We start from the raw sequence: 15,796 nt of genomic DNA on the forward strand, positions 1-15,796 counted from the left end.
TGTTGAGGATTTTTTGCCATGTATGTGACTTCTGTGGTTTTATGTTTCCCTGTAGGGTTGGGACCGGGCTTCCCTCATAGCTCAGTTGGTAAAAAATCTGCCTGCAATGCAGGAGACCCCTGTTCAACTCCTGGGTTGGGAAGACTTGCTGGAGAAGGGATAGGCTACCCACTCCAGTATTCTTGGGCTTCCCTTGTGGCTCAGCTGGTAGAGAATCTGCCTGCAATGCAGGAGACCTGGGATCAATCTCTGGGTTGGAAAGATCCCCTGGAGAATGGAAAGGCTAGCCACTCCAGTATTCTGGCCTGGAGAATTCCATGGACTGTATAGTCCACAGGGTCGCAAAGAACTGGACATGACTGGGTGACCTTCACTTTTACAGGATTGGGAAGAGAAAATACCTATAACAGTTAGGGATTATGGAAACACCTACTACTACTTCCTGATCCTTTCAAAATCTAGATCTGAAAGTACATCAAGCTTGAAGAGACATCCACCACTTTATACAAATGGGTAAAACAGAACTACCAGATGTTAAGTTAAGGTTTTAAATAATGGTGGAGAGTTTCACAAAGAAGATAGTTGGCATCTTCACATGTGGCAGACGGGTCTTCTAAGGTGAGGGAGGGTAAAAATGTCTTATAAATGAGAACGGCATCAGCAGTTTAAATCTACGAGAATTTACATGTTACAACTTTAATCCTAGTTCCCAAAATCTGAAAGAGGGACTTATTGGCCCCAGTTGGGATTGATTCAAGACTGGGTGCCACCGGAGAGGGTCTTGGGGAGGAGAGAAATGGTTTTGTAAGGAGGAAAGGTGAGAAGACCAGAGCAGATGTATAGACAGGAGTTCATAGAACAGCAGGAATAGCCTTGGTGTGGTATTCTAAGTCCTGAGTTCTAGCTTGTGGCAGAGGCCTTATCCCGCTCCTCAACTTGTGTTCTCTGAGGTAACCACCATCCTTATTATTAATATACTGTCTACTTAAGCTCCTTTAAGATGTATACATATTATTTGCAGCAAAAATCCTATATAATCTAGTACCTATCTCATTGTCAAAATCTGTAGAATAACTTTTTGCAACAGGATCTGCTTGATAACAAGAGTCAATATTTTATTTTTGCAGAAAACTGTGGAATCTATCAAAGCTCTCACTACATTGTCACTTTTATCCTCATAGTGTTTTGGGAAAAAATCTTGGCTCCAGGTAAATTTGCTAAAATATTTGCATCTGAAGGAAGATCTGATAGTTCTGTTTTACCTATTTGTCACTGATAGAGGATATGACTTTCCTTTAAGCCAGTTGAAGTGTAAGTCATATTTTTCTGACTACTATTGAAAGAAATACATCCAGACATAAAGAATATATTCTAAGTATATTTGGAAACCAATATCTTTTATAATATACTGCTTGGTGTCTATTGTTGTTGTAAATCAAGAGGTTTGTGATCTCACACTTTGTGATACAACTATCTGGAATGAATTTATTGTTTTGAGCCTTACCCAGTCTTGATAATGTAGAAATTTCTTAGATCTCTCTACAGGATAAATTGTTCCCCCCAGAAAGTCAGTAGCAGAAAATACATTTTCATGGCCCCTGATGGAGATTGTAATTCGCAATTGTAGAAAGGAAGGAATTTGTCCAGGCAGTCCACTTCCTCTTAAAACTCAATTATTTGTAGTCACATGCCTCAAACATGCATACATTGTAATGCTGTTTCCATGAACAGAATATAGATACTGGGGTTTGTGTTAGTCATTATCCGTCTTATAAGCATAGAGAAAAGGGAATAATTAGAATTATTGACATAGACAAAGTGGTATTACTTGTGTTCTATTAAGAACTAAGTCTCAGAAAGTGTGATTTTAAAATTTTCATCATGATAAAATGATTATATCTTTAAATACAGTCAGGGGGTATAAAATCAGTTATTTTAATTCAAGAGGGGAGTATCAGCTGTATACTTCTCTGGGTTTTTGCTGGCAGTGATGATTCACATGTGTACTCTCTTCCATTATGTAAGACACTGCCTCACAGTGCAGTGAAAAATGACTTTATCTGAGAGTCTCAAACTCCAAACAGATTGCCTTCAAATGAATAGGCCTATACTGTAGTAATCTACTTTTCTTAACTCTCTTCATACTCCTAAGAAAATGAAGAGTATAAGTTATTAATTAAAAGTTCTGAGTAGCTAGGCTGTTGGTCTTATCTTTTCCTTGCTGTTTTTAATGAGTCTTACACTTATGACCCAAAGTCATTGGCAAATCATAATTAGGGAGGGAACTATGCACTTCATAGTTGTTACTCGTATTTTCCTATGATTCTTTTAGTTTCCTTTAGATTCTTATACACTAAAAGAAAGGATTTTCACATTTGTTTCAAAACTTTTATTATTCTACTGATTATTCTGTTATTTTAGTGGGGTATAATTTATTAATCATACTCCCATAGATTTTACAATTTTTTGTAATTTAAAATCCAATAAGATATTTACATTTGAAGTGAAACTGAATTAAATACAACTAACTTTTTAAGAAATGATCCTGACAGCTCCTCTACAAAGCTGATCTTGGGATAAAACTTAAAGGTTCAAATCGAATGGATTTTGGCATTTCTCAGCTGTTGCTTCCTGCGAAAAATTGCTGACAATTTGAGACTCTAAATGTTAACTACACCAAATGATGATAAATGTCCTGGGTGCTAGCATTTTTTCCTTCAATCTTTCTCCTCAAATATTAGATGTTTATATCTTCTCTTTGCTACTCTCACATGTTCTGAGCACACAGGTCAAGGATATAATGGATGTGTATGTGTGTGTATGTATATATTTACAAAAACCCTCCAATTAAAAAAATTATTTTAATTGGGGGATAATTCCTTTACAATATTGTGATGGTTTTTGCCATACATCAACATGACTCAACCACAGGTATACCTATGTTCCCCCCAACCATCCTGAAACCCCCTCCCTCTGCCCTTCCCACCCTATCCCTCTGGGTTGTCCAGAGCACAGACTTTGAGCGCTGTGCTTCAGGCATCAAACTTGCACTGGTCACCTATTTTACATATGGTAATGTACACGTTTCAATGCTATTCTCTCAAATCATTCCACCTTGCCTTCTCTCACTGAGTCCAATAGTCTGTTCTTTACATCTGTGTCTCCTTTGCTGCCCTGAATGTGGGATTGTTGGTATCATCTTTCTAAATTCCATATATATGTGTTAATATACAGTATTTGTCTTTCTCTTTTTGACTTACTTCACTCTGTATAGTAGGCTTTAGGTTCATCCACCTTGTTAGAACTGAGTCAAATGCGTTCCTTTTTATAGCTGAGTAATATTCCCTTGTGTATATGTACCAGAATCTCCTTATCCATTCACCTGTTGATGGATATTTAAATTGCTTCCATGTCCTAGCTGTTGTAAATAGTGCTGCAATGAACATTGGGGTACATGTGTCTCTTTCAATTCTGGTTTCCTCAGGGTATACGTCCAGCAGTGGGATTGCTGGATCACATGGCAGTTCTATTCCCAGTTTTTTAAGGAATCTCCACACTGTTCTCCATAGTGGCTGTACGAGTTTGCATTCCCAGCAACAGTGTAACAGGGTTCCCTTTTCTCTACACCCTCTCAGTATTTATTGCTTGTAAACTTTTTGTTGATGCCTCATTGTGGTTTTGATGTGCATTTCTCTAATATTGAGTGATGCTGAGTATCAATTCATGTGTTTATTATCCATGTATATGTCTTTTTTTGAGAAATGTTTGTTTAGCTCTTTTGCCCACTTTTGATTGGGTTGTTCATTTTTTTGGTATTGAGCTGCATGAACTGCTTGTGTATTTTGGAGATTAATTCTTTGTCAGTTGTTTATTTGTTATTTTCTCCCATTCTGAGGGCTCTCTTTTCACTTTGCTTATAGTTTACTTCATTGTGCAAAATTCCTTCGCTGTGATTTTAAGTTTAATTAGGTCCCATTTGTTTATTTTTGTTTTTATTTCCATTACTGTTAGGTGGGTCATAGAGATTCTTGCTGTGATTTATGTCAGAGTGTTCTGCCTATGTTTTCCTCTAGGAAACATCTTCCATTTAGGTTTCTAATCCATTTTGAGTTTATTTTTGTGTCTGATGTTAGAAAGTGTTCTAGTTTCATTATTTTGCATGTAGTTGATCAGTTTTCCCAGCACCACTTGTTGAAGAGACTATCTTTTCTCCATTGTATATACTTGCCTCCTTTGTCAAAGATAAGGTGTCCAGAGGTATGTGGATTTATCTCTGGACTTTCTATTTTGTTTCATTGATATACATTTCTGTCTTTGTGCCAGTACTATGCTGTCTTGATTACTGTAGTTTGTAGTACAGTCTGAAGTCAGGCAGGTTGATTCCTCCAGTTCCATTCTTCTTTCTCAAGGTTGCTTTGGCTATTCAGGGTCTTTTGTGTTTCCTTACAAATTGTGAAATTATTTGTTCTAGTTCTTTGAAAAATACTGGTGGTAGTTTGATAGAGATGGCATTGAATCTATAGATTGCTTTGGTAGTACACTCATTTTCACTATACTGATTGTACCAATCCAAGAACATGGTATATTTCTCCATCTATCTGTGTCATCTTTGGTTTCTTTCATCAGTGTTTTATAGTTTTCTGTATACAAGTCTTTTGTTTCTTCAGGTAAATTTATTCCTAAGTATTTTATTTTTTTTATTTCAATGGTGAATGGGATTATTTCCTTAATTTTCTGATTTTCCATTTGAATTTGATTTGAATTTGAATTTGATTTTTCATTTTTCATATGAGTGCAAGGGATTTCTGTGTGTTAATTTTATCTTCTGCAACTTTACTATATTCATCTAGTAGTTTTCTGGTGGCATCTTTAGGGTTTTCTTTCTTTTTTTTTGGCTCTTATGCTTTTAATGAATGGAGGGAGGTACAAAATGCATCAAATGCAAAAGAATGTTTTACATACTCATTAGCATAGTGATTAATGTTAATTTAGGGATACAAAATGTGTTAAACTTCAATTACAAAGTTTCCTGCAACCTAAGATAATGGAAAAGCTCCTTAAGTTTTTACCAACCACCTTTAAAGTTCTAAATGGTGTCTGGAAGAACTGAAAAATAATAGGCTCCTTTCAGCTGTGGTCAAGAACTCCAGTGAAGCTATATGGCAATGACACTGAGACTGAAGTTTCCTCAAAATGGCTTTCTAGATTACCACATCACAAACTTTAAAGATATTTCCAATAACATAGGCAAGTTGAGTGGCTGAATAGTTTAAAAGTGGAAAGCAGCTAAGATGTCTCATCTTAGTGAATTTTAAAACATGGTATAAATACCATCTCTCTCCTACAGAGAAACTTTTTAAAGCATGGACATAACTTTAAGGATACTAAGGAAACATCGCTTCAATTAACACCCCAAGGCACAAGTGTTCAAAACTTCCCATTCACTAAAATGTCACTGCATTATACTTTTCAAGGTATAGGTATGCTACGCTTGCAATGAGCGGATGGTTAATTTATGCCTAGTTAAAAGCACCAGGTGTCAAGTTCAGCTTCCATTTACACCGGATGCACCAATAACACTTAGGATAGTGAATAGTTCAGGTACTACATTTCCAACATACTTTGCTTTTTGATTAGTCGGCACTGGGGCTCTTCTGCCTGTAGTTCTTCAGAGTATTTTGAAAGAGGATAGAACTACCCTGAATATAGTCTTCAAGCAATATGGAGCCCTTTTGAAAGAGCTGTCTTTTTTCATAATAACATTTAGAGAAGGGAATAAAGACAGAACTGCAAAAGCTGAGTTTCTTTCAAAAGAAAAAAAATAATGTAGAATCTGAACCTAAGCTGAAATGTTTTGTGATAAGTGTCAAAAATTGCCAAGACTTTCAATACATGTTTTGGTAAGGAAAAACCACTATATTGGCAAGGTTAATTGTGTAAAATACAATAGTATCTTAATTAAACAGAAGAATTCACCATTAATGGAAGAAAACGCATGATAAGGGAAGCATCCAAAGACTGGCAATCAAAAGGTTGGGTAATTTTACTGCTTTAGAATACATCAATACACTTTGATTATCAAACTATTTCATTTTTTAAAACTGCAGTGTTTTAATGTACTTCTAATAACAACCCAATCTAAGGAGCCATGGAGACTTATGAAAAAGACCTACCCACTAAGATGCATTTCTAGTGTAGGGGTGAATTAATACTTCTGTAAGAAGGAACCGAATCACCTAAGCATCAAGAAATAGCCATTTTCCTTTACACAGTAACTCATAATTTGATGACTAATTTCTCTTTAGTTTGAAATTGGGCAGGAAAGGAACTACATCAGACCCAAAAACAATGATTTCACAAGCCGCAGTCATTCAGCTCATGGATTTGTGATAATCTGTAGAAAATTTGCTTGACTAGTGCTTGATTCCTTCACATCTGTAGAGGGGCTCGATACAATCGCTTTAAAAAAAAAAAATCAACTTTATGCTGCATACAGGCAAAGAGATCACAGACTGTTGGGAGGCCGTAACGGTCTAGGGGAAAGTTGTGTTCCTCCTGTAGGGGTGAATTAAGCAATACTTCCTTGGCCTTCTTTCAGAGTAGCCACTTGTCTTCTCCTGAGGATAATGGGCTAAAATTTCCTGTCATCTTTCCTGGCAAGACCCAGTCAGCTGTGTTAAAGGGACACCAGGCAGTGGCCAAGGGGCTTGTAAGCTTTTGTTTGCCACCCCTGTCCTCTATAAGAGGCACTTCCTTGTTGGGATATCCTTCTTTGTGTGAGGGGGTCATGAGCCACTCTGACAAGGGACTGTTCCTGATGACTTGGAAGGAATCAGCAATTCTAGAAGCCATTGCCTTTGGTGCCTTAGTTTGTTCTGCTGCCTCTCTTCTAGATGGGGAGAGCCACATGTTCAGGGAATCTTTATGTTTCTCAGGTTCAGGTTTTGGTTCCACAGGCATACCATTTTTATCCTTTCCTTCTTTCTTCAGAAGCCATTTACACAGAGCTTCCTTCTCACAATTTTCATCACACATGCACTCTGCAAAACTTGTATAGGGCTCATTGGCTTTGCAGACCACTTCCACTTTATATGGGTCTTGGTGGTTCTGGACAAGTGAATCCTCAGTAGTCAGGCTGGGAGTGGACAAGGGTTTCTTGGCCTCCCAGTGGTCGTTTAGGCATTTCAGATTGCCCAGGTTCTCAATCTCCACACCTTTGGGCTGGTTACCCTGACAACTGGTACAGGAATCAGACTTGACAAGCCAATCATTCACATTGTAGGACTCCGGGAACACCTGGAACAAGAGCTTAAACTTCTCACTGGAGGTTTCACAGCTGCTGTTCCCAGGCTTCTCAAGCTTATGGGATTCCTAGGGGAGTTACCAACCAACCAGAAAGATCCATCTCATCTTGATCAAGAGGCTCTAGATAGCTAACCTTTCAATTTCAGTGGAGTAAGAACTGGTAGTGGTATAGCTGTTAAGACTTTTTGGTAACTTGGTTTTTCAGAAACTTTTTGTTGCTGACTCTTGTGGAGTCAGTTTTCCAAACCCTTTAGGTTGCCCCAGACATTATTCAAGAAACTGCAGGCTCTAGCAGATGTCTGACTGTTCTCCAAGGTCTGCTTTTGGTTGAGCCAGTCCTGGAGATTGGTGCTAGGTAGGTAAGGAGCCTGGTGACCAATGGCAGGTTTGCTTCCAAGGAGCCATTCACTGAGAGGGACAGCTGTGGTGCTGGATGCTGACTTCTGCTCTGGCAATGGGATATGCCTCTCTTCTCTAAGAAGGACCCAATATTTGATGAACTAGCATGAGCCATCAGGTGCTCAGGAATTTGAATGGTTTTGAGAGACCCAAACGTGGTGATTGCCTGGCATGGGGAAGTTATATCGGCTTCAGAGTAGGGCACTTGAATCTTTAGGTTTGAGGGTCAGACTGCCCAGCCTGTCCAGGCATGTTGAGACTTGATTGGCTAGGTCTTTGTTTTGGGTGTGCTCCAGTTGATGAATAAGACAATTGAACTGGCCCAGTAACCAGTAGAGCTACTGGGTCTGCTGCTGGAGCATCTTCTCTTTAAGTTGATAGATGAGATCTACTTGTTCATACAACCACACCTCACAGCTTTGAAGACATTCCAGGTGGTGACTTATTCAGCAGTGAATCTGGGCTTTGACCTCTCGCAAGTTATCTTTAATTTGCTACTCAGCTGGGAGAACTCCAATTGCAAGCTCCAAGTCCTTCCATGCATCACAGCACCTAAAAAGGGGTTTTCTGTTAGTGGAGCAGCCACTCTGGTCCTGTGAGTGCTGGTCCTCTGGTCCTCTCTGGCTGTTCTCTGGTCCAGAGAGCAGCTACCCTGGTCTTCTTCACCTTGTTCCTCCTCTCAAGCTAGGTCCCCATGAGTGAGCTGCCCAGCAAGCAGGACGCTGCTTTATCCAGCCCCGGGTAAAAAAAGTCCCAGGGCTCACAGAGCGCGCCCTGCCCCACCAGCACATCTGGCAGTACCCTAGGGTTTTCTGTGTAGAGAATCATATCATCTAAAACAGTGAGAGTTTTGCATTTTTCTTTTCCAATCTGAATTCCTTTTAATTCTTCCCTTATTGCTATGGCTAGCACTTCCAAACTATGCTTAATAGTAGTGCTGAAAGTGGGCACGCTTGTCTTGTCCCTGATTTTGGACGAAATATTTTCAATTTTTTTCCATTGAGGATAATGTTTGCTGGGGGTTTGTCATATATCAGTTCAGTTCAGTTGCTCAGTCATGTCTGATGCTTTGCGACCCCATGGACTACAAAATGTCAGGCCTCCCTGTCCATCACCATCTCCTGGAGTTTACCCAGACTCATGTCCATTGAGTTGGTGATGCCATCCAACCATCTCATCCTCTTGTCATCCCCTTCTCCTCCTACCTTCAATCTTTCCCAGCAACAGTGTCTTTTAAGATGAGTCATTTCTTTACATCAGGTGGCCAAAGTATTGGAGTTTCAGCTTTAACATCAGTCCTTGCAGTGAATATTCAGGACAGATTTCCTATAGGATGGACTGATTGGATCTCCTTGCCATCCAAGGGACTCTCAAGAGTCTTCTCCAACACCACAGTTCAAAAGCATCAATTCTTCAGCACTCAGCTTTCTTTATAGTCCAACTCTCACATACATACATGACTACTGGAAAAGCCATAGCCTTGACTAGATGGACCTTTGTTGGCAAAATAATGTCTCTGTTTTTTAATATGCTGTCTAGTTTGGTCATAACTTTCCTTCCAAGGAGCAAGAGTCTTTTAATTTCATGGCTGCAGTCACCATCTGCAGGGATTTTGGAGCCCCCAAATTAAAGTCTGTCACTGTTTCCACAGTTTCCCCATCTATTTGCCATGAAGTGATGGGACCAGATGTCATGATCTTAGTTTTCTGAATGTTGAGCTTTAAGCCAACTTTTTCACTCTCTTCTTTCACTTTCATCAAGAGGCTCTTTAGTTCTTCTTCACTTTCTGCCATAAGGGTGGTGCCATCTGCGTATCTGAGGTTATTGGTATTTCTCCCGGCCATCTTTATTCCATCTTGTGCTTCATCCAGCCCAGGTTTTGCATGATGTACTGTGCATATAAGTTGAATAAGCAGGGTGACAGTATACAGCCTTGACATACCCCTTTTCCTATTTGGAGCCAGTCTGTTGTTCCATGTCTAACTGTAGCTTCCTGACCTGCATACAGGTTTCTAAAAAGGCAGGTCAGGTGGTCTGGTATTCCCATCTCTTTCGGAATTTTCCACAGTTGATTGTGATCCACAGAGTCTCGAAGGCTTTGGCATAGTCAATAAAGCAGAAGTAGATGTTTTTCTGGAACTCTCTTGCTTTTTTGATGATCCAGAAGATGTTAGCAATTTGATCTGTGGTTCCTCTGCCTTTTCTAAAAACAGATTGAACATCTGGAAGTTCACAGTTCATGTATTGTTGAAGCCTGGCTTGGAGAATTTTGAGCGTTACTTTAATGTGTGAGATGAGTGCAATTGTGTGGTAGTTTGAGCATTCTTTGGCATTGCCTGTGTTTGGGATTGGAATGAAAACTGACCTTTTCTAGTCCTGTGGCCACTGCTGAGTTTTCCAAATTTGCTGGCGTATTGAGTTCAACACTGTAACAGCATCATCTTTTAGGATTTGAAATAGCTCAACTGGAATTCCATCACCTCCACTAGCTTTGTTTGTAGTGATGCTTCCTAAGGCCCACTTGACTTCACATTCCAGGATGTCTGACTCTAGGTGAGTGATTGCACCATCATAATTATCTGGGTTGTGAAGATGTTCTTTGTGTAGTTCTTCTGCTTCTGTTAGGTCTATACCATTTCTGTCCTTTATTGAGCCCATCTTTGCATGGGTTCCCTTGGTATCTCTCATTTTCTTGAAGAGATCTCTAGTCTTTCCCATTCTGTTTTTTTTTTTTTTTGTCTGTATTTTTGCACTGATCCCTGAGGAAGCCTGTCTTATCTCTCCTTGCTATTCTTTGACACTCTGCATTCAAATGGGTGTATCTTTCCTTTTCTCCTTTGCTTTTCACTTCTCTTCTTTTCACAGCTATTTGTAAGCACTCCTCAGACAGTCATTTTACTTTTTTTTTTTTTGCATTTCTTATTCTTGCGGATGATCTTGATCCCTGCCTCCTGTACAATGTCACGAACCTCCGTCCACAGTTCATCAGGCACTCTGTCTATCAGATCTAGTCCCTTAAATCTATTTCTCACTTTCACTGTCTAATTGTAAGGGATTTGATTTAGGTCATACCTGAATGGTCTAGTCATTTTCCCTACTTTCTTCAATTTAAGTCTGAATTTGGCAATAAGGAGTTCATGATCTGAGCCACAGTCAGCTCCCGGTCTTGTTTTTGCTGACTCTATAGAGCTTCTCCATCTTTGACTGCAAAGAATATAATCAATCTGATTTTGGTGTTGACCATCTGGTGATCTCCATGTGTAGAGTCTTCTCTTGTGTTGTTGGAAGAGAGTGTTTCCTATGACCAGTGTAGTGTGTTCTCTTGGCAAAACTCTATTAGCCTTTGTCCTGGTTCATTCTGTACTCCAAGGACAAATTTGCTTGTTACTCCAGGTGTTTCTTGACTTCCTACTTTTGCATTCCATTCCCTTATAATGAAAAGGATATCTTTTTTGGGTGTTAGTTCTAAAAGGTGTTGTAGGTCTTCATAGTACTGTTCAATTTCAGCTTCTCCAGCATTGCTGGTCGGGGCATAGACTTGGATTACCGTAATATTGAATGGTTTGCCTTGGAAATGAACAGAGATCATTTTGTTGTTTTTGAGATTGCATCCAAGTACTGTATTTTGGACTCTTGTTGACCATGATGGCTACTCCATTTCTTCTAAAGGATTCTTGCCCACATTAGTAGATATAATGGTCATCTGAGTTAAATTCACCCACTCCAGTCCATTTTAGTTTGCTGATTCCTAAAATGTTGACATTCACTCTTGCCATCTCCTGTTTGACCACTTCCAATTTGCCTTGATTCCTGGGCCTTATATTCCAGGTTCCTACATAACATTGCTCATTACAGCATCGGACTTTGCTTCCATCACCAGTCACATCCACAACTGGGTGGTGTTTTTGCTTTGGGTCTGTCTCTTCACTCTTTCTGTAGTTATTTCTCCACTGGTCTCCAGTAGGATATTGGGTACCTACTGACCTCGGGAGTTCATCTTTCAGTGTCCTGTCTTTCTGCCTTTTCATACTGTTCATGGGGTTCTCAAGGCAAGAATACTGAAATGGTTTGCCATTCCCTTCTCTAGTGGATCACATTTTGTCAGAACTCCCCATCATGACCCATCTGTCTTGGGTGGCCCTACATGGCATGGTTCATAGTTTCACTGAGTTAGACAATGCCATGGTCCATGTGATTAGATTGGTTAGGTTTCTGTGATTGTGCTTTTCAGTCTGTCTGCCCTCTGATGGAGAAGGATAAGAGGCTTTTGGAAGCTTCCTGATGGGAGAGACACAGAGGAGGGAACTGGGTCTTTTTCTGATGGGCGAGGCTATGTTCAGTAAATCTTTAGTCCAATTTTCTGTTGATGAGTGGGACTGTGCCCACTCCCTGCTATTTACCATGGGTCAAACTATGGTGGAGGTAATGAAGATAAGGTGACCTCCTTCAGAAGATCCCATGCATGTATTGCTACACTCAGTGCCCCCATCCCTGCAGCAGGCCACCACCAACGCACACCTCTGCTGGAGACTCCTGGACACTCACAGGCAAGTCTGGGTCAGTCTCTTGTGGGGTCACTGCTCCTTTCTCCTGGGCCCTTGTGCACAACATTCTGTTTGTGCCCTCCAAGAGCCTATTTCCCAGTCCTGTGTAAGTTCTGGCAGCTCTTTGGTGGGGTTTATTGTCATGAATGGCTTTTTATTATGTTGAGGTATATTCCCTCTATGCCTACTTTCTGGAGAGTTTTTATCATAAATAGATGCTGAATTTCATCAAAGGCTTTCTCTGCAACTATTGAAGTAATCATATGGTTTTTATCATTTTTAAAAACTAGTGGTTTTCAGTTTGTTAATATGGTGTATCACATTGATTTATTTGCAAATATTGAAGAATCCTTCCATTCAGTTGCTCGGCTGTGTCCGACTCTTTGCAACCCCATGGACTGCAGCATGCCAGGCTTCTCTGTCCATCACCAACTCCCAGAGCTTGTTCAAATTCATGTCCATCGAGTCGGTGATGCCATCCAACCATCTCATTCTCTGTAGTCCCCTTCTCCTGCCTTCAGTTTTTCCCATCATCAAGGTCTTTTCTAAGAAATCAGTTCTTTGCATCAGGCAGCCAAACTATTGGAGCTTCAGCTTCAACATCAGTCCTTCTGATCAGTATTCAGGACTGATTTCCTTTAGGATTGACTGGTTTGATCCCCTTGCGGTCTGAGGGACTCTCAAGAGTCTTCTCCGATACCACAATTTAAAAGCATCATTTCTTTGGCACTCAGCTTTCTTTATGGTCTAGCGCTCACATCCATTCATGACTACTGGAAAAACCATAGCTTTGACTAGATGGACCTTTGTTGGCAAAGTAATGTTTTTGCTTTTTAATGTGCTGTCTAGGTTGGTCATAGCTTTTCTACCAAGGAGCAGGTGTCTTTTAATTTCATGGCTGTAGTCACCATTTGCCGTGATTTTGGAGCCAAGAAAATTGTCACTATTTCCATTTTTTTCCCCCATCTATTTGCCATGAAATGATGGAACCAGATGCCATGATTTTCGTTTTTTGAATATTGAATTTTAAACCAGGTTTTTCACTCTCCTTTTTCACCTTTATCAAGAGCCTCTTCAATTCCTCTTTGCTTTCTGCCATTAGGGTGGTGTCATCTGCATATCTGAGGTTATTCGTATTTCTCCTGGAAATCTTGATTCCAGCTTGTGCTTCATCCAGCCTGGCATTTTGCATAATGTACTTTGCATATAAGTTAAATAAGCAGGGTGACAATATACACCCTTGCATCCCTAGAATAAAGCCCATTTGGTTATGATATGATCTTTTTAATATGTTCCTGGATTCTGTTTGCTAGAATTTTGTTGAGGATTTTTGCATCTATGTTCATCTGTAATATTGGCCTGTATTTTTCTTTTTTTGTGGCATCTTTGTCTGGTTTTGGTATAAGGGTGATGGAGGCCTCGTAGTAGTTTGGGAGTTTTTTTCCCTCTGGAATTTTCTGGAAGAGTTTGAATATAATAAGTTTTAGCTCTTCTCTAAATTTTTGGTGGAATTCACCTATGAAGCCACCTGGTTTTGGGCTTTTGTTTGTGGGAAGATTTTTGATTACAGTTTTGATTTCTGAGCTTATGATTGGTCTGTTCAAATTTTCTTTTTCTTCCTGGTTCAGTTTTGGAAAAAACCTTTAGTTTTAAATTGTGCTGTTTTAGAGTGGTGCTTCCTGTTTTCTGCCAAGAAGTTTTTTTTTTTATAAAATGCATAGTTGCAGAATTATTTGAATCAAACATCATCACCTTGATTTTTAATTGATAGTGGGATCTATTGTTTTAAAACTTGAGAGATATAGTGGATGACATAAAAACAGATTTTCATGGGTAAATAAGACTGAGTAAAAGGGAAGACCACGGGTAAATGAACTATGAATTCATATTGCAGGATTCCTGTCACCTATTATTTTATTTTTCCTTATGTGTGGGTATTTAAGCAAATCTTTTTCCATTGAAGACATCAGGTAAGGGTTGTAAAGGTATGATATGGGTTTTTTATTATATGGGGCTTATAACAGTTTCTATTTATGTGACTGAACATAGGTAAACATTGAATTAGATGGTGATATTTTCGAAACAAGAAAGCTAAGTTAAACCTAGCTATTCAAGGAACAAATTACTCTTGACTGGATAATCAGTCAGAACAAATGTCAGACTGCAATGAATTGACACAAAATTTGTTATTCTCATATAAACATGTTTTATAGCAGAGTAATTTTTTTATTTTAATGCCTATCTATTTAAAATAGTTGCACATGATTAAATGCCATACAGACAAAACTAGATTGTTCATGTCATATGGCTGAATTAGATATGAATCAAGTTTGGCCATTGTTATTAATGTTCAAATTAAGAAACTGAACATTAGTCACCATATTCAGCAAAATGAAACACAGTATTCTCTCAAACTAGAAGTCACTTCCTATTCAGAGAAAATTCAGCCAAAATCTATTTTTATTCATTGGTATGCTGTTACGATTTTTGGATTGTAATGCCATTTCAGTTTTCGAAACAAGAGCAAAGAATATGAATAATATAAAGAGAAGGAAATAACCATTGTGAATGAAAATCTAGGTAAATTATGCTTGTAATCATTGTCTTTCCTTATCCTACTCAGTAGAGTGTCAACTTCCTAAAGACAGAGTCTTGTTCTTCAGTCAGAATCAGTACAGCCCAGAGCAGTAGCTGGCAAGTATAGATGCTCAAAGAAGATTAGATAAATGAAAGTCTGTTTAGAAAACTGATAATTATTCTTCATTTTCCAAAGGTAATAAAGTAGCCTGTATATTGAATTCCTGAGTGGTTTCAACCACCAACATATTCTAAACCTAAATGCTATATTTTGTATAGATTAAGAACTCTTATAAAACATCAAAATCTTCTAGTTAAAATAATTATTAATAACTAAGAATTGTTAAAAATGATTAAAAGTGAGTTTTGACTTACTTGAGGGAAGGCAGAAAATTAAACCTGAACCTTACAAATTGTTAAATCATGATCAATGTGCTCATTTTTATTTCTGAGTGAAAAATATATATTCAAGGCAATATAGTGACTATCTGTGTCTAATATGAATTAATCATCTGCAAACTGGCACATTCCAGCTATATTGTTTAGTTTCTAAACCACCAAAAGTATAATTTAATCTTCATTGATGTTTCAATTAAATATATAGATAGCCAGTGGGAATTTGCTGTATGTCTCAGGGAACTCAGACAGGGGCTCTGGATCAACCTAGAGGAGTGGGATGGGGAGGGAGATGGGAGGGAAGCTTTAGAGTGTGGGGATACATGTATACCTATGGCTGATTCATGTTGAGGTTTGACAGAAAACAGCAAAATTGTGTGAAACAATTATCCCTCAATTAAAAAATAAATTAATTTAAAAGAACAAAAAATTTTAATGAGTCAGAAATTATTACTGTCAGATTTATAATTAAAGTGTCTAAAAACACGTCTTTAATGTTTACTTCTAGTGAGCATTAGCCAGTGAATGAACTTAGGTCTGATGTATTTGTTCATTACTTTAAACTTCATGGAATA

General features: G+C 38.7%; 1 pseudogene; it reads right to left on the minus strand.

Annotated features, from left to right (window-relative positions):
* Nucleotides 1-6,429: 6,429 nt before the first annotated feature.
* The window catches only part of LOC133069869 (nuclear receptor coactivator 4-like), a 61,855-nt pseudogene continuing 52,488 nt past the window's right edge, over nt 6,430-15,796 (minus strand).

This window comes from Dama dama, chromosome 15 (genome assembly GCF_033118175.1).
Source record: "Dama dama isolate Ldn47 chromosome 15, ASM3311817v1, whole genome shotgun sequence".
In the NCBI taxonomy this organism is placed as follows: Eukaryota; Metazoa; Chordata; class Mammalia; order Artiodactyla; family Cervidae; genus Dama; species Dama dama.